The sequence below is a fragment of the Phasianus colchicus genome, chromosome 3 (genome assembly GCF_987193195.1).
Source record: "Phasianus colchicus chromosome 3, bPhaCol1.hap1.1, whole genome shotgun sequence".
Classification (NCBI taxonomy): domain Eukaryota; kingdom Metazoa; phylum Chordata; class Aves; order Galliformes; family Phasianidae; genus Phasianus; species Phasianus colchicus.
In genome coordinates this window covers 62,270,320-62,289,571 of record NC_143438.1, presented here as the reverse complement: position 1 = coordinate 62,289,571, position 19,252 = coordinate 62,270,320, and the positions used below count along the sequence as shown (strand labels likewise).

Sequence of the window (19,252 nt, the reverse complement as noted above, 5' to 3'; positions counted from 1 at the left end):
AGAAAATTATAATAAAAAATGAATATGCAGTCATAAAGAAATTGGTGGAATATCCCAAAAGTTTGTTGTCCAGAATTCTCTGCCTTTTGTGAAGGCAAAATCATGGGCAGATAAAAATAACTTCATTTGGAAGTATCTCTATCAGGTATGCAAAAAGAATGCTTCAACAGCTGCAGTTTTCACAGCCATTATAAACTCTGACATTTTAAAAAATCTGAAGCTAAGCTTTCAAGAAAGTACATGTATATTAATGTTAAAGGTTTAGAGAAAATGAAAGAATCAGTGCTGGAAGACTATTTCATATTATAGGTGTATAAAGAGCTGCCCATGTCAATAAGGACAGCATCTGTCTAGGGATCTTGGAAAATCATGATGTGAAGAGATGGATACCCTTAAAGTAAATATCTTATTGGGAAATATATATATAAATCCTGATAAACTTAAGTAAGCACACAGCCTCAATCTGTGTCTATCCAGAGTGGATTTTGGAACATGTTGGCTGATCTGACTGAATACCGGTCTGTGCCATTCCTCATAGTACCTCAGAAAGACTCAGCAGTCAAAACAAGAAAACTGAGCAGGCTATCTGAAAACTTGTGGCACTGTGCCTCCTCTAATAAACCACAAACTCTCCTCTAGAAAAAGTGACCACAGTGCAGAAGCAAAAGCTTCACTCTGTTTGTCACTTCCCAGCCATAGAGTTGCCACCAATGCCAGCTCCACTCTGGGCTTGGCAGAGCCAACATGAGTTCAAATTAACAAATCCCAGCTGGATGCAGGCTGACACCATTGAGATCCTCTGTGTTTTCCAGGGAACTAAATTACCATGGAGATAGATACAATTCATATAGACTTATTAGCTCCAGCCCCGTGTAATGCAAAAGCAGCTGTACTGATTATGGAGTTGAGATGCCCCTAGAAGCAGTGTAGCCACATTCATGTGACTGTGAGCATCAGCTAACATCTCTGGCATGAATAATCTGTAACACATGGATAATCAAGTGCTGACTTTATCCTGCTTCTATATGGGTGCACAATCAACATGTCTAGTGAGGCAGTGCTGTGATGGAAGAATTTAAGAGCTCTTATCCAAATCCAAAAGAAATTAAAACTCTTCTTTATTTCTGTGCTGTCAGCAACCTGTTTTGCACAGAACAAACAAGACGGGATCCTATTAAGAGAGTCAGATTCACCTGCACACAGGAGAAATCACAAAAATCTACAAATCACTTCAGGTCTATTTTGATAATTTGTCAGTTATTCTTAGATCTTAGCCTGATCCTCTCTAATGGCATGAATGCATCTCGGAGGACTCCACTCTGCTTAATGCTAAACAACTTCTGAAAGTGATGAGTGCTCCTACTTTTGCGGTACTAATCACTATTGAAATTATTTGGACTCCACAGGACTGGCTCTCTCACTTCTGGTTTTAATAGTTTTATTGGAAACAAGTGTAACTGACATGTAATGCTTAATGGAAGTTACTGATACTGAACTGTTACTGAGCACCCTGAATATTCTAATCGTAAGAAAGATAGTTTAAAGTTACTTAGCTCATGAGTGCAGTTATATATCCCTTTTGCAATAGGTAAATGCAAATAAAAGTAAATTAGCCATACAACGGCTTTCAATTAAACCCGAGCATCGCATAACAGAACAGGGTTCAACTTTCATTCACATTACAATTACAGCAGTGCTAATCCAATCATAGTCTGTACTACATACATACATCTACATGTGCTTGGATAACTATACTGTGTGGAATTTATCTGCACCTAGACACTTAGATTTAATTTTCAGAATTTCAGTGTCACCACATGAGGCAGGTGTCTAAGTTTCCATCACAGTTTGTGCAGTCTGGGGAACCTGGGAATGTATTTAACAGTCCACATGCAGCTTCTCCAAGGTCCATCTTGGCAGTATTATCTTGAATGCTATTGCCTATACTGGGGGACCAGATATTCACATACTGGCATCTACAGAAAATCATAGAATCATCTAAGTTGGAAAATACCATCCACCTGATCTACTGAGTCCTACCACTAAGCCCTTACTGCCATGTCCATGTCTTCAAAATACCCCCAGGGATGGAGACTCTCCTGTGCAGCCCATTCCAATGCCCAATTATCCTCTCTGTGAAGTAAGTCTTTCTCTCCAATCTAATCTTCCCCTGGCGCAACTTTACATCATTTCCTTATGTCCTATCACTTATCACCTGAGAAATGAGACCAACACCCTCCTTGCTGATGAGGTCACTGGTGCTTCTGAGCTTTTCTAACATCTTTAACTGAAAATGCATTGAAAAGATGAAATTCAGAAGAGTTTTAAGAAGTCCAACTAACTTTACATACATGGACTAAAATCTCACTGGTGCTACTTGCTCCTTCGACTTGAACTTAAAGGTATAATTATCATACAGCTACAAGAAAGAACAAAGAAAGAGGACAAATGAGTCACACTGTGGAGGGTTTCTTAAATTGTCACGATTTCCCAGCTTATGCCTGATGAGTCAGCAATCACGGCAAAACAAGGTTAGAGATTAAATCAGTATCTTTATCTACAGACACACGCATATACATACAATATTTACTTTCCTATACATTCATTTAAAACTCGCTGCATATATTTCCTCACAAGGGTAGAAAATGCTTATGAATGCCCTAAAATATACAGTTGGGAAGAAAAAAAGTTATATTTATGCTCAGAAGCATCAATTGCAATCCTTAATTTTAACAACATAATCCAACGTAATACTGCTGCCTTTGGAAGAATGACATTGAAATAAGACACCACTTGCAACACATAAGATAGCCGCTTATTGCTTTTCCTCATGCTTTAGCAAAGCCGTGCCTGAGTATTTATTGCTACTGTGAGGGGAAAAACTGGCACAATTTTGGCTTGTAACATCTTTTTTTTTTTTTTTTTTTTTTGCCTGTAATGCTTTTTTGCTTTCTCCTGAAGCTTAATATACCATCACACTCAACAGTGTCCTGTTCTCCTTCCTCTGTTCAGCTGTACAAGCAAGCTAGGGAAGCTGTCCAGATCCTAAATTTTGCTATGAAGAACCTAGAGGCAAACTATATTGGATTTTCAGATCATATTTCATCTCATCCCCCATCTGTCTTCTTCACATCTTCCACAGTTTTCTCTGAAGATGAAAAGGCAATGGGAAGAGAAATAAAAGGAAAAATGCTTGGGAAAGTGCTTAAAGTTAAGGAAACTTTGATAAAATATGAGAGGAAAGGGAAAAGGGAGGGAGTGAAACAAATGGCACAGATGTGAGAAAGATGTGAGAAAGATGTGAGAAAAGCATGACCATGCACAAGTCTGCACTGATCAGTTTAATCAGGGTCAATTAAACCCCTCCATGGACATCTCTGGAAGAAGTGATGTGTGAACAAATGAACAAACTCAAACAATACTCAGGTCACTACAGCATGAAGTAATGTGCTTTTCAGCAAGCATACAACAAATCCCATCAGTGCCCTTTCAGAGAAATGTAGGAGCTTAACATCAGAACAGCAATTAATATTATCCATATCTACCATGCTGCACAGTTTAAGATACCTGAAGTTCCTTGGAGACCTAATGCTTGGCTTCTGGCTCTGCTCAGTTGTCACCCTGTCTTTGTTGCACTAATTGCTTAAGATCCTGCCTTTAAGTTAAAGCTGTTTGGGAGATGCAAAACAGGCATTAAGTCTCGAGAGAAGCCCAATTTGTGAGGCACACCTTGGCTATGGAAAATTCACAGGAAGTTGGGGATCCATCAGGAAACTGGAGATGTGAAACTTAAGCCTTCCTCACCCTGATGACATTTGGAGCTTCAACTCCAGCCGCAGGAGAGTTCCTCTGTCACTGGGCAATGGTGGCAAAAGGTTCCATTTCTTGGGAAAGCTGTCATGAAAAAGATCCACATGCAGGAGAGGAAGAGTAGGAGAGGGGCTTGGTTCTGCAGGTTAGATCACTGAATGGGGGGACAGAGGGCTGGCATTTTTGAGACCTTTCTGCTTTTTATCATGTGGCAGTTTGGGGATAAATATATAAGCATTCTGGCAGGAAACACTGAGAGAGAGAACATGACTTCAGCCTCAAAATTCTGTTTCTCAGAGAAGCCTAACTGTAACCTTGACCTGGGCTTCTGCATCTGTATGTGACACACACCTGGAGTATCCATCCCTTTGTCATCCATAAGCTGTTTCCAGTTCCCATTTCTCATATCCCAGTCTAGGAGAAACAGACTCCCACACAGGTTGTAGATGTCTGATAATACTTATCAAATTCTATTCCCAGAGTGTCATAACAGTAATTGTCTTTGTTGGCTAAGAGAACAAAACTTTCCTCTTCAGTATTCATTCCCACTAAAATATACAGGAGAAGCCATGTTTAGTCTGTGAATCTTTGGGAAATGTCAAACTCCCATCTGAACAGCTTAATGCATTTTTCTGATTGCCTGTTAATGATGACTTACAGCATTGTATAAATCTTGGTATTGTTACATGACTTGGTTATGTCACTCAACAACCTGTGAAGGAGGCAGGAAAATGGCACTTCAGTCCTGCTCCTGAGTTTCAGTTATTTGACCAGGATTCCTTTCTGAGCACCCATGTTTGCTAGGTTTCACAGAGACTATTGTTTTTTTGTAACTGCAGTTGTAAGGCTAGTTTGGCCCACTATAAGTAAATATATTTAAACAAAAAATGTGTGCAACGGTCTATCCCCTTAAAATACATAAATGATTCTTTCAATTTTTCTTTATGATCAAGAAGAAATTTGCTAGATAGGTAAAGTCAGCTTCAAAATTGTTTGCTATTTAGCTCAAGGCATAAAAATTCCTTTGGGAGATCTGAACTAAATGAAGCTATAGATTTCAGAGCTGGAGGTTTAATAATTCCCTCTGCTGTATGCTCAAAGGCACAGAGCCCTCTTGGGCAGAGCCTACAGTTTGCCAAATCCACTGAATGAATGCTAAAAAGACCCTGATCTACTCAAACACAGAAACAACTTGTCATTACTTGCACTGTCAATACCTGAAAACGTGTGACCTTTGCTGCTGGCAAAGTAACATCTTACAGCCCAAAGGTACATTAAATGAGCTTAACGGAGAATCACTTTGACACTAACATTAATCTAGGGCATGTGGACTTAGGAGAATCACAAATCTTCTTTTATAGCTTTAAGCAGGTCAAATATCTCCCTTTATAGAAACAGCATCTGAGTTCATATAGCTTAAGAAAATATCCATTATTTAAAATAAACATATCTTAAGATATATACAAGATATTTTAATTAAGTAGCTACATTCTACTCTGCTTACTTTTTCTCTGGTGTTTTAGCAGTGCATATAATTCCATTCCTTACTAAAATTTGTTTATTTTGCTAGAACCAATAATATTCCATATCCCAAAAATGGCTGCATTTCAATGACAAGTGAAATGATCCCTCTTATCTTCTCTGTGTAGTCAATGTATCTTCACTGCATGAAGATATATTTAAAACTGTTATTTAGATAGAAGCCATGCACTTTTCAAGTTTGTAGTTGAAAGATTTTGTTGCTATTCATTCATCAAGAATGCACATGTTGTCCTGCAAATGAAAAGTCAATATGCAATGTGACACCTTCCCCCATTCAGCAAATCTTTGCTTAGTGAATAACGAAGTACAAACTGACTCCAATAGTAAAAAACAGACAGAAAAGAAAGAAGGAAAGAAGGGAGGGAGGAAAGGAGAGGATGAGGGAGGGAGAGAAGAAGGGAGGGATGGAGGGAGGGAGGAAGCTAGGAAGGAAAGAAGGAAGAAGGGAAAAAGGTAAAAAGAGAAAAAGAGAAAAAGAAAGAATAGAAACTAAGAGAAAGAAGTCTTTTTTTTCCCTGTTATCTCTTTCTGGCAAATAATATTAACAATATTAACAAGATTTTAAACCATGTGCTTTAATTTAATTGTTAATTAAATTCCTCTCAGATACACTGGAGCAAGTCCTTTAAAGGTAAATGGTTTGTTCAGAAGTTATAATGGTGATATCTAAAGAAAAATCTCTAATATGGTCTTTACTACTAGTGATTTATAAGATGCAAGTTGTGTTTGTGAACTTGCTTGTCAGACTGCATGAGCTACATATCTAACTTTAATACGTTCACTGTGACAATCACGAATCATAGAAAATATGGGAACTGTATGATATTGGTCTTGTGCTAGAGCAGCACTTTAATAAAAAAATCACCAGAATTTCTTCAAAAGTTTCAAACCTCAGTGAGAACAGTTCTATCTTTGAAATGTTCCCAAGCAAGAAGCTCCGAGTGTCCCTGCTTGAGCAGAAGGATTCGACCAGATGGCCTCCAGAGATTCCTTCCAACCTCAGTCATTCTGTGATTCTGTTCCTGCACTGGAACAGATCCACTCAGCTCCCTGTCATCACCTTCTCTCCCAAAAAACACCCAGTAATCACCACTCAGCTGCTTATTCTAATTAATACTCTTTGAGTTAATTGTTAGATATTTGTTGCTATTGTATTTTGATTATGCTTCATCTTCAGTTCTGTACCATATTTCCTTATTTTTCCCCACTCTGTATTGGTTGTGTGATACGATATTCAGACTGCTCTCAGCAGAGCAACAACAGCAAATTTCAGTGCATCCTCAGTCCAAGAATCAGACTGATACAACAGCACTTGGTAGTGACTAGAAATCACAGGAAAATGATAAAAATAGCCATTTCCCCATTGCAAATACTTTCATAAAGTTAAAAATTCATCATGATACAGCTGGGTACCTTGAGGTGTAAATGCCATCTGTGTTCTGAGTACCACAATAGAATGCAGTCTTGCTAGAATATTAAATGTGATCTTAGCACAGGGCTCCACAAACAATATCTTCCACTTCTCTTGCATCATGGCCACTTGTTGGGCAATTTATAAATTTATCTAAATCACAACCTAAATTCAAAGTCCATGTTTCCACAGAAAAACTGTATTTCCACATTGTTTCTGGTATTCTAGATAATATCAGTGGTTATGCAGAGTTTTAAATACTCAAGAATACACAATGTAGACGATTCTTTACTTGGCCCTACTTACAGTATGAAAAGTTAAGAGGAAGGTCTGCTGCCTGAAGGAAAAGTTAATGTGTGAAAGAATCTGAAAATTCTAGTGAAGAATGTTTTTGTTTCAGATACAACTACTGTGCCATCATATCTTTATTTGCTTTTAATTAGTTGCATGGTTGAACATCGTTACTCAGTCATGTCTCTGGCTATTTATAAATTATAGAATTTATGGCTATAAAGACTTGTTTTGTTAATCAGTGGTCGTATTTTATTGCCTTAGTCATCTTAATTTACATCTAATGGGATTTCAGTATCCCACAGAAGCTCTGGACCTGATCATGTAAGGGTCTGATAACACCTTCAGTGGGAAGCAGAATGACCTGTAACTTCCAGGACTGGTTCCTAAAGATAAACATGCCCATAGTTTGACAGCTTCTGAGGCATGAAGCCTGGGATTTCTCTATGGCATTTCTGGGAATCCCATCACTGCATTATCCAAGTGCTCCTTAATCTTAAGTGTGTATTTCCATAGCTCTCCTGTGACATGGTGGAGTGATCTTTTCCCTGCAGCACTGACTTCAGGTCTGTCATATGGGAAGTGTTGTCTGGAGGAAGGAATTGTGACTAAATTCCTCCAAATACTAGGTCAATAAACTAACTAGTGCACCAGCTTTCTCACTGCAGCATAACACAAAAGGGGTCAAGAATGGGGTGATCACTCTTACAGAATCTCTCACGTACATCTCATCTCTCATTTGTACACACTTCAATATATTAAAAGCTGCAAAACATTATGGAAACCCATCAGTTTTTTCTTCCACTTGAGAAATGAAATGTAAAAGATAGCTGATTTTTTTTCCCCAGACATAATACTGTCCATACTTGCAGTGTATTTTTAGGTGTGAGCCTGTACTTCACTCTTCTCAGAGAGGTAGTGCACTGGCACAGGCTGCCCAGGGAGGTGGTGGAGTAATCATCCCTGGAGGCATTCAAGAGACATGTATATGTGGCACTGTGGGACATGGTCAGTGGGCAATATTGGTGGTAGGTGGACAGTTGGAATGAATGATCTTAGAGGTCTTTTCCAATCAAAATGATTCTATAATTCTACACATAATGTGATCACTTGTCAGGAGAAAAACCTATGAGACACAAAAGGCCATTTTTCACTCATTCTGGGAACACCTGAGGATGCAGTAGGGAAAACAATTACAACTTACGGCAACAGTGAGCAAAGAAACATTGCAGTAGATCTGTAAATCTGGAGGGCAACAACAAATGCTGGAAAGTCTTCCCATTAGTGTTTCTTGGCCCTGATTCAGTAAGCTACTTCACTGCTATGTCAATAGCACATATACAATGTATAAACACATGTCCAAGTGCTTTTCTCACTGCAAGTAGATTTAAGCTGTTGCAGATATGCCATTTTTTTTCCTAGATGACTAAAAAAAGTAAAGAAATGTTAATCTTAGCTGTATATGTAACTCAGAAAACATGTATAGTATTACTGTATCTCACTACTGATGTCACATTATGCAGCTCTGTTTGTTTGCACAGTTTTGATTTAGCTGTTTTCCTTTTGTCTTTTTCGTCTTACTACATAATGCCAGGAAGAAGTTTTCCTTGTGGTATTCTTTTTTTCCATTCTCTGACTATATCATTACAATCTTAATGATGCTATTGGTCTACTTCCTAATAAAGACATTTTGGATTTTGCAAGGAAAACAGTAAGACACTTCTGGATCAAGTTACTGGCAGAAGAAATGTGTGGCTGAAAAAAATTTGCAGTCTTCTTAAACATCCATCTGAATGGAAATATTTGGAAGAAGTAGAGGAAATAATGTCACATACAATTCTTTTATAAACTCTACTTTAAAAACATTCCTTGTGTGCAATACTAAAATTATTTTTATCAGACTACATGTGTTGTATTTTGTTGCCCTTGAATAGCACCAGTTTTCCACTGAAGCATAATACAAGTGATATTGGTTAGGAAGGAAGTGAGCTGGCTCTTACAGGAGAAAAACACCGTCTAAATGTGGGAACACCACCTAAATGTCCATAAATACTTCCAGAGACTGGCATTTTGAAAGCTTGACCTTGAACTCTTAACAGTACACTTACATGAAAGTTCCTGCCTTCAGTTTGGCTCAGGCTAGGATAGAAGTTTTTTGGATATATATATATATTTTTGCCTGTCTCTCTTCTACTGAGCATACTCTCAGTATACCAGTCACCTAACTGCTGACTGCATACTCCTCATTAAGGCATGCAGTGCAGAGAAACATGCTGGTAAGAAATGCAGTGAAGCAACTTAATCAGCAGCTGAGAATCCCTTTCACTAAGTAGCAGGAGGAAATGAAGGAGAAAAACTTCATGCTTCATCTTTGGAGCTCTACTGGTGTGGACTAATTTAATAGGGATGAGCAGCCACAGGGGCAAACAAGTGCCTGTTGCTTCATATAAGTGATGTGTTAGGCTATGGATATACAAGTGAATCCCAGAATCTTCACACTCACATCTTCTAAAGCAAAGAATCCAAGTACATGACTTTCTACTGTGCTGATATACTGCAGAAAACTCCTTCTGGATGTTAATTGATTGTGTATATTAAAAAAAAAACATATAAATGGTTCAAGTGTGAGAAGGAAAGGTAAGCAAATGGGAAGGGCACTCACTAAGCCAGGTCAGAAGTGTGCTGTGGGCAAGAAAGTCACAAAAAAAAAAAAAAAAGAGGAAACAAAGGGGCAAAGTTGTGTCTCCTTGGTCTATCTCATTTTATCTACTACCTCTATTAAAAGACATTTACACTATTGCATTTAGGGGGAAAACCCCTTATCTTTCAGCTAATAATCCCTTACTACATAATCTTCTTTTTCAAACAGAAACTTGACAGCATGAGAGAAAAAAGGAAAATGAATCAATTTTGTTTCTGAAGTGGAATATACTAATGAGCTAGAACAGAGATCACTAATGGCAGAATTCGTTTAGGAGATGCAGTGAATAATACTTAAGCACATGCTTCCTAGTAGAAAAACTGTGTGGGTACAAGTCTGAACGTGTATGCATATGAACAGAGGCATATGACGCAGAGATGTACTTCTGAAGTGTTGGAAGAGTCTTTCCATGGGATTTCCTAACTTCTGACAGGTATTTCTTGTAGTCTTTTAAGAGTATAATTAAAAACAAACAAACAAACAAACAAACAAACAAAAAACAAAACACCTTTAAACAAGGGGGTGAAAACCATGACAAGATCCTGGCTAGAGAAAGGCTGCCTGATTCAGCATGATGTGGCTGTATCCTGCGTAGAAAACAAATAAAACTGAAGTATCAGAACACAGAAGCAGGAACTCTAAAAAATAAAATTAAATTAAAAAATAATAATAATAAAAAAAAACATTTTTAAAAAATGTAGTTCTGCTGTAAACCTTTCAGGAAGATGCTCAGCAATTCCTCCTGCTGATAGACCACTGACATGGTTCAGTTTACATGCAGTGAAATGAAGGGTGATTTACAAAACCTGTTACTAGCACTTACTGTATGCCCGTGTTTCCTATCAACCTACTGCCTGTGGGGATCCTCTGAGTTATTCCGTGTCACTCATCTGACTGTTCAGTGAGCTACTGCAAGATATTCTACTTGGAGGCACCAATGGTCAGTGCAGGACTCTGGAGAACTCAGATCACACAGTCTACCCCTCCTCAACCCTCTTATTTGTAAAGAAATGCCATAACACAAGCATCTTTAGTTTTTTGCTTCAAGATCAAACTCGTTTAATACTAAATGAAATCAGTTTTTCAAGCTCTTACACTTGATAAACTGGGATCCAAAAACCTGTTTGGAGTTGGGGCTGGGATAAATATATGTGCACTAATGAAACTACATTTCTAAAAGACCTAACCCCAAGGGTTAAGTTCTGTTCAACTTAATTAGCTGAAGTTGGCTTTTGGAATGTCAGCAGATAATGTGCCAGGAAAGTCTTTGCACTAAGAGTGTCATTAATAGATTATATACATAAGAGACATGATTTTTAAGCTTCAGGTCAAAAAGCCGCCTTTTTATTTTTCTTGGAACTTTCCAGCTATTTTGTACATGGTACAAGTGATAACACTTTATTTCATAATAAATATTCTGAAGGCATTTCTGATGCAGACAAATACAAATTACATTTATGCATACTTCACAGTTACAGTTTCATTGTATGAGATTCCATGACCCTAAATCTGTAGAAAAGAAAGTTATGTTTATAAGATTTCCTTGAGAAATGACTCTACAAAAGTGCATGATGTAGTCAATGAAGATTGAAAGTCTAAATTTTCAGGTTAGATAAACACTACCCAAGCTTTTTCTAAAAAATATTAACCATTGGATCTACAAAAAATTGCTGGGAAACCATCCAATAAAAAGTCTTTGTTTGTGCTTCCTGCCTTTGGTAGACTGGAAACAACACCAAAATGATCACTCTTCATTTCACTCAATAGAACTAGAAGGCATTGCAAATAATAATCCAATTCATTCTCTCCAATAAAAGGTCATTCTTTTGCTGAACATGAGCCAGCAGAGTGCTCTTACAGCCCAGAAAGCCAACAGTAACCTGGGCTGCATCGAAGGAGGGGCGGTCAGCAGGATGAGGGAGGTGATTGTTCCCCTCTGCTCTGCCCCTCTGAGGCCCCATTTGGAGTACTCAGTCCAGGCTGATGCCTCCAACTCAGGAAGAACATGGACCTATTTGTGCCAGCCCAGTGGAAGGCCACGAAGATGATCAGTGGGCTGGAGCACCTCTCTTATGAAGAATGGCTGAGTGAGCTGGGCTTGTTCAGTTTGGAGAACAACCTGAGGAGACCTCATTGTGGCCTTCCCTTAAAGAGTACTCATCAGCAGGAGGGAGACTGACTTTTTACACAGTCTAATAGTGATGGAACAAGGGGGAAATGCTTTAAACTAAAAGAGATGAAATTTAGATTAGATGTTAGGAAGAAATTCTTTACTTAGAGAGCGGTGAGGCTCTGGCACAGCTGCCCAGAGAAGCTGTAGTGCCCTATCCCTGGAAGCATTCAAGGCCAGGTTGGATGGGGTCCTGAGCATCCTGAGCTGGTGGGTGGCAGTCCTGCCCATGGCAGGGGGTTGGAATTAGGGAATCTTTAAGGACCCTTCCAACCCAAGACATTCTATAGTTCTGTGATATGATCTAAATCATTACATGTAATTTCCACTTCGACAGGAACGCAAAGCATGCATTTTCTTGGCCCTACTCTGGTTAACCTATTTACAAGCAATCTAGAAAAAATGTACTTCTAGATAAATTTGACAGATAACATTGAGCTGGAACTGGAGATAATGGCTAGATAGATGGTACAAGACAGCCAGAATTTAATTTTCTGATAAACTGTATGCAAGAAAACAACACATGCATTATATGAGACCAATATGCATCCATAGACCTGGAGGGAAAATAAAGCAGACAGACCATGCCTCCAGGAATACGCCTTTACTCTGGAAGCTATTGCTCTGATAAGGATTTGGCAAATACTTTATTGAAAAATTTGAAAATAATATTCTTTTTGATTTGAAAGGTACATCCTACTTCAAACAGGGGACTCCTTCAGTGTATATTATGCAAGAGAGTAACTAGATAACTAAATAAATTCTACTGACTATATAAAAGACTACTATTTAAATTTGCAAAATACATAATAAAAACCACAAGTCTCCTAGTGCAAAAAGTATTACAATATAATTTTGAAAGATACGACTCCTTTTAAAAGAATAATCAGATTAGTAAGCAAACTAATTGATGAAATAATCTTACATTCATTCTAATTGCTACAAAAATTATCTGAAGATCTGGCAACTTAAGTATTATGTAATTCAAATACACCGTGAGCTTACATGTCAAACGTCTGTTTACAAACAAAAATTCCATATGAAGACTTGCATGGGAAATAAACTTGATGAATACCAGATGTCTTTCATTACTAGCAATGTCTTAATTTTAAATCCAAATTTATCTCCACCCCATATATACCTGCTATTAAATCATATTCGCAAATTGTTTAAACATAAATGTTCCATGCAAATGAGGTGACAGAATATAATATAGGCAAGTGAAAAAACGAATCTCAGAGTATTTTATATTACTGCTCTGTGCTCTGTCATGTGGCTTTTTATTCTTCTTTGTTGAGATATATGATCTGATACTTTTAGGCTTGTGCCATAACTCTCATATCACAAAGCCACCACAGAACCTGCAGTGGCTGCCTAATTCCACCTAAAAGTCAGCCAGGCCTTGAAAGCACATCACTGTGCACATCTTTTAGAACTACTTTGTCAGAGTCACACAAGACAGCTTGCTTAGTGCTTTTCTTTACCATGACCAGCTGCATGTAGCGAGATTAGCTTTGAGTTTTCATAGTTATCAGGTTTACATAAACAAGGGAAAATTCCAAGACATTACTTTTTGCTTAATGTGTATCTTTCCCTGCGTTTTTATCATGATAGAACTCAAGTCTATAAAATATTCCTCTTAGTAAAGTCAAGAAAGGCACATATTTTGTTTACAGGATATTACTCAACAAACTTAAAACATACAGTTTTTCTGGATGTTTTAAAAGTAGAAAGTTAATAGTAGCAAACTTTGGATTGAGAAGCTATCTGTACAATCATTTACTTCCTCATGAAAATGCTAAGGGTCCTTGGGTTAGCCTTGAGTCTTTAAAGTTTGGCAGAATAGAAGCTCCAGAAGATTTACTACAGCTTAATTATTGACCTGACATAATACTTAGGCCATGCAGCATATGCTGATGGCTTGTTTGGTTTAAATAATTACTGAGTAAGCATTTTATTTTCATACCTTTGAAGATTTCCTGAAGTTAATGTGCCTTGGTTAATTTTCATAGCACTGGACACAAGTCTATATTTCTTGCTCAGTGAATTTATTGTAGGCAACACCTGAAAAAATGGGAAAAAAAATTAATGTTTCCAGCTGCTAGGAATCACAAGTTTTAGTTGTAACACAAGCTCTCTTCATACTAGATTTTGAATTTTTTTGCAAAACTGAACTCGTTTATTCCTATTTATGTTGCTGAATCACCATGCAGAACTAAGTTTACCCATATCTAGCTTGATTACAGAACTCTCTTGGCTAGAAAAAGCCTTTAAGATCATTAAGACAATCATCCTGACATGCCAAATCCCATCACTAAACCATGTTCCTCAGTGCCATGTCCACATGTTTCTAAAATACCTCCAGGGCATGGGCACATTACAAGTCAGCAAGATACCACATTTAAAATAACAGAAACATTAAAGAACATACTTTAATGTATAAGGATACTGACTATCTTGTGTATTGTTTCCTATTAAATACTTATCAATACAGACCTGCATTATATTTTATTTAGCTGTAAACACAAAATGTAACTGCTTTTCTTTTATATATTCCCCATGGCAAAACTCTATCACTCTATCAAATTTAAAAGAATTGTATCTCACCAAGTTTATTGATTGACTAGAAGTATTTTTACAATTCCAGCCCCAGATGCAATGGATAGTTCAAATGGCTAGGTGTTCATCTCCACTGAATACTCTAAGTTGTCAGGATATTTTCTGAGAATATTTGTAGTATTTTAACAGAATTTTCAGCTCTGGAGATAGTTTTTTTAGGCTTTTTAATTTGTTCATTCAACTCTTCGTTATTTTTCTAAATGGAGTTACTATTAAAATCACCTATAAATTAGCACAAACTAATCTGTCTTGTCTTCAGGCAACTGAAGTGTAACTACCTGCATCTATGTCAACTTAAATTCTTTATTCATCTTCTTCATTTGACAAGAACCATATGCTTCGTATCTCCTTCCTCATCAGACTTGAGCAGCTATCAAAATGCAGGATGTCACAGTGACTCTGCTCAGGAGAAAAGTTCCAATGATGGTAAAAGATCTTTGTTTTGTTTATATTATGGAAACATTTTGCTCACATCAGCTATAGTTTCACATTCCTTTAGCCATGGCTAATTGCAAGCTTTCGAGGACTGTGGTTAAGGTGAGTCTGGTGAAGGATCAAGCATTAGCCCTGCTTGCCAAAATCATATCACTAAATGGCAAAAAGATTGGCCTTCAGGTGAGTCAGTTCTGTCATCTGACTGCCTTCCCTGTCATACTGCTACCTGAGCAGTCACAGAAAAGGAGCAGAACTGGGGGCCATTACCCTGGCAGTCAGTGTGCACATCACCAAACCCTCACCTCAGACATGAAGACACTAAAACCATCAGACAGGGTTTTCCTGCCTGCGCCAGCTCAGTGGCTGAAATGATCTCTCTATCCTTCATTGTTTCTTCTGTTGTGAAGCTTGCTTCCCTCTCAGTCTGTCTACTCCCTTTTTCAGGACCTCTCTCCATCCAGCACCCTTCTGGGAAGGGCTGGCAAGAGCCTGGCTGCCTAACGTTTGCATGCTCTTGAACAGCCCTGCGTTCTGACGCCGGTTTTGGAACAAGCATGCTTTACTGTTTCCTAGAGGCATTTGATAAGGGCAGTGGCTAGCAAGTCTATCTGTTTCGAGGATAATGAACACAGATTCTTCATTTGCAAACTTCTCAAAGGTCAAAAATAACCTGATTAGGAACTTGTACAGACACCAGCACTTGAAACAATGAATATATGGGAGGAGCATTATTTCATTCACAACTGGGTGCCTGTGACCATAGAAAGAGGAAAAAAAGAAGCCCCGGGGAAAACTGGGGCACTTATAGCTATAGGTTCTGAGGGACAGTGTGAAATAAACAAACAAATAAATAAAGAATCCTCTCTTCAACAAACCCAAAACAGAGATAACATAAATTGAGGAACCTGAAATGCTTGCATTTCTAACATGCTGCTACAAAATGAAATGTAACCTTTGCTGCTCTAGTGCAGAACAGGTCAGTACAGTGGCACACACAGCACCTTGCAGTGGACTCATTGTATGAGTGAATTGGAAAGGACTCCGAATTTTAAAGCACCAGCTCTTAGGCAGCCAAGACTGTGAAGATCTGGAGAAGTTTAAATAAAAAGCTGCCAGCATTTGGGAACTTAAAAAATTACCTCATAGTTATTATTATGCAATAAATAAGTACTTGCAATATTACAGTCCTCTAAATCTTACCTTTGTCTTATGCAAGAAAGATATATTGTCATTGTTTTTCCACTCTTCTCCAGATCAGTCCTTTTTTTTGGCTGTAATAAATAAAACAATAAAAAGTTATGACAGTTTCTAAGCAATAAATAACTTGCATTTATCTGTACATTATTTCTAGGGATATATCCCAGCACACTAAGAAAGATATTGCCCAAAGTATTGGATTTAGAGCTGTCCCATAAGTCTCACAAGGAACGTTGCCTCCAACCCCAGCAGGGCAGGGTTACAGCAAAGTACATTTCCAATGCAATTTTCTTAATTTATCAACAGTTCTCTCATACTGCTAATGCAGAGTGTATAGTATCCACAGAGGGCAGTAGCTCTAAATCTGCTTCTGCAGGTGCAAAGCAGAAATCCAGCAGGACTTATATAGATTCCAGCCAGCAAGTTCAGTTAAGCCTGCTTCCTAATAAATCAAAAAGCAAACCAATGTTCTGTTAGGTTTTCAAGTCAGTAGTGGCTATGAAAACCAATAGGCCTTCTGGGATCTCACCTTGAAAACTTAAACCCAGAATCTAGATTGAACATTCTTAAACATACAGCAAAAACACATTGGTATGAAATAATTGGAGAGGTGAAAAATAATGTTATTGTCATATCACCTAATATGGTTTTTTTGGCTCTGCTTCTTGCAGAGATTGGTCTCTCCAGTAATAAGTAATAAGGTACTTTCTGATGATCAGGTCCAATTTTTTAGTGATGATGTAATAGCTGGATAAGCTGACTGAAAGGTTTTTTTGTGATTCTCACTAGCTACCATTGAACCTTTTGCTCCTCAGAACCACGACACAAAGTTATGAGCAACTAATGAAAATATGCCTTTCACTGTGGTATTCTCAGTACTCTCTTCTTGGGCATGCATATTGCAAGGGCCAAGAAGCCAGGAATTAAACAAAACACTCTTACGGACAATCCCACTCGCACAACTTATCTGTCCCAATGGCCACATAAGCTCTCCTTTGACTTTGCCTCAGAGGAATCAGCAAAGCCCTGATGACATTTGGAGCAGCAGTTGGGATGAGTGAGTGGAGTGGGACCCTTCCACAGGAGTGGTTGAATGCACATTAGAGTATTTTTTTTTTTCCCTCCCTTGGCAAAATCTCTGATATAACAAAAGGACAAGAAGGCACAACTCAAAAGGTTTTTTCACGTAATGTATTAGAAACCAAGTGCGAAGCATATGATGCAATGAAAGATAAGCCATCGGTCTTCAGAGGATCTCAAGAAAGGCTGTGTGTGTAAACACTAGAAGATAATTAATAAAATTTTTCCTTTAATTTTGAAACATACATAAAACATTATTATGCTCTGAAACAGTGACTTACAGTAATTACACAGAGGGGAGGACTGTGATGCACAGGCCATATTTCTAACTTCAGTAATGTAACTGCAAATCCCACTAAAAAGATGACTGCGTGTTAGTACCAAAAGACAGATTTTGGCCCTTACCTTGCTACAAAATAAGAATATTTTTTCAAATTTTTGTTGTCATTATGGGAAATAAACTGGGTAAAGAAGTTGTGGAAGGAAAGTGCCTTGAAATGGTCAAGAATGTAACAGCAAAGAAAACAAATTATAAAGATGAAAATAAGCTAATGAATAAAACAATGCTTAGAACAGTAAATTAAACAGAGAGAAGATTCTTAAAAAAATATACCTTTTCATGAACAATAAGCTGACTGCATGTGTACAACTAAAGCTCTGATTCCGATTCTGTTCAAAATATTTCTTTTCATTGCAAGAGAGCCATTAATTTTCTGCCTTGTCTTTCTTGTTCACTCCTGCCAACACTAGCTTCATGTGATAATAAAGCAAAACCAAGAATCACTTAGTAGCACCAAACAGAATGAATCATTAGCGTTAGGAACTTCTTTATCTACACATACAGAAGGGTAAAAATAATGACTAGTGAAGGAGAGTGACAATGAAATAACGCATTGCGCAACATATGGAAGGATGAATCCAACAGCACTGCAATAAACAGAAATCTTTCCATTTACTCTAGTGGGCATTGAACTAGCCTGCTAAAGAGCAGAAAAAGACACATGGAGATGGTAGCTTTGTACTATCGTCAAAGTTTCCAGATCTCTGTTTTTCACATTTAAGAACATATGAAAATATGATACTTTCCAGAAGGTGCACAAAAGAGTTTGTTATGATTTAATGTCAGAGAAGATACTGTGCCATAATTTTATTCTACCGAAAACAGATCTATTATTTTCTTTAAATGCTGCTGTGTTTAAAAAAATTCAGGATATTTTCATTTTTCATGAATTTTCTTGTTCAAGTTTCTGTGTGCTGGTTACTATTCAGACTGCACACAGCCTTACCCAGGAACCTTGCCACAGCACATTTCCAACCTGGGGTAAAGATGGAGACTTAACAGCATCACACAATAAGAAAGGCTTACAGCGTACTGTAATGCAGGAATGGTATTTATAGTTCTTCCTTTGAACAGATACTGCTGGTCTATGTATCATTTACGAATTTTGAGGGGTGTAGGTGTATGTGTGACAGTGAGAGAAATCCTTCCTGTATAACACAGATAACACATAGAACATAAAAGGGTTTACTACATGCAGAAATTTTTGCATACCTTGAAGATACTGATGATAAAGAGTTTTCCAAATAATCCCCAAAGTGGCAAAATATGACAACTGAGTAACATGGCCTGGGGCTTAAATGATCTTATTTAAGCTCACAAAAGAAGCACAGCCACAAAACCTCCAAGGAAGACCCAGGGGACTCTGGGGAGTGTTGTATGTGATTCACATCTCTGAGTCACTCCTGAACTTACATACTCAGCTTGATGCCAGAAGCGTGATCTTTCTGACAAAATGAAAATACTAGACCCACATATGTCAACAGATTCAGCCATTTGTGAGTTCCTTACTTCTTCAGACCAACATTCTATAGAAAATGTCCTTATGCAGCAGATTCCCATTTCACCTTGAAACAGCTTTATTCCAGTGAAGAGTACAGTGATTTCCGTTTGTATAAAGTGCTTTTGCATTTTTGGTATTTAAGTATTCTATACAAA

At 37.8% G+C, this 19,252-nt stretch overlaps 1 protein-coding gene across 3 annotated transcripts in view; it reads right to left on the bottom strand.

Annotated features, from left to right (window-relative positions):
- Positions 1 to 19,252, bottom strand: part of SULF1 (sulfatase 1) — a 125,686-nt gene that overhangs the window by 88,630 nt on the left and 17,804 nt on the right. For all 3 annotated transcript variants that reach the window (XM_031604862.2, XM_090137686.1, XM_090137685.1), the window contains exons 3-4: positions 16,180 to 16,250; positions 13,892 to 13,989 (exon numbers count right to left, since the gene is read on the bottom strand). The gene's annotated coding sequence lies outside the window, so the exon portion shown is untranslated. The remainder of the gene's footprint in view (positions 1 to 13,891; positions 13,990 to 16,179; positions 16,251 to 19,252) is intronic.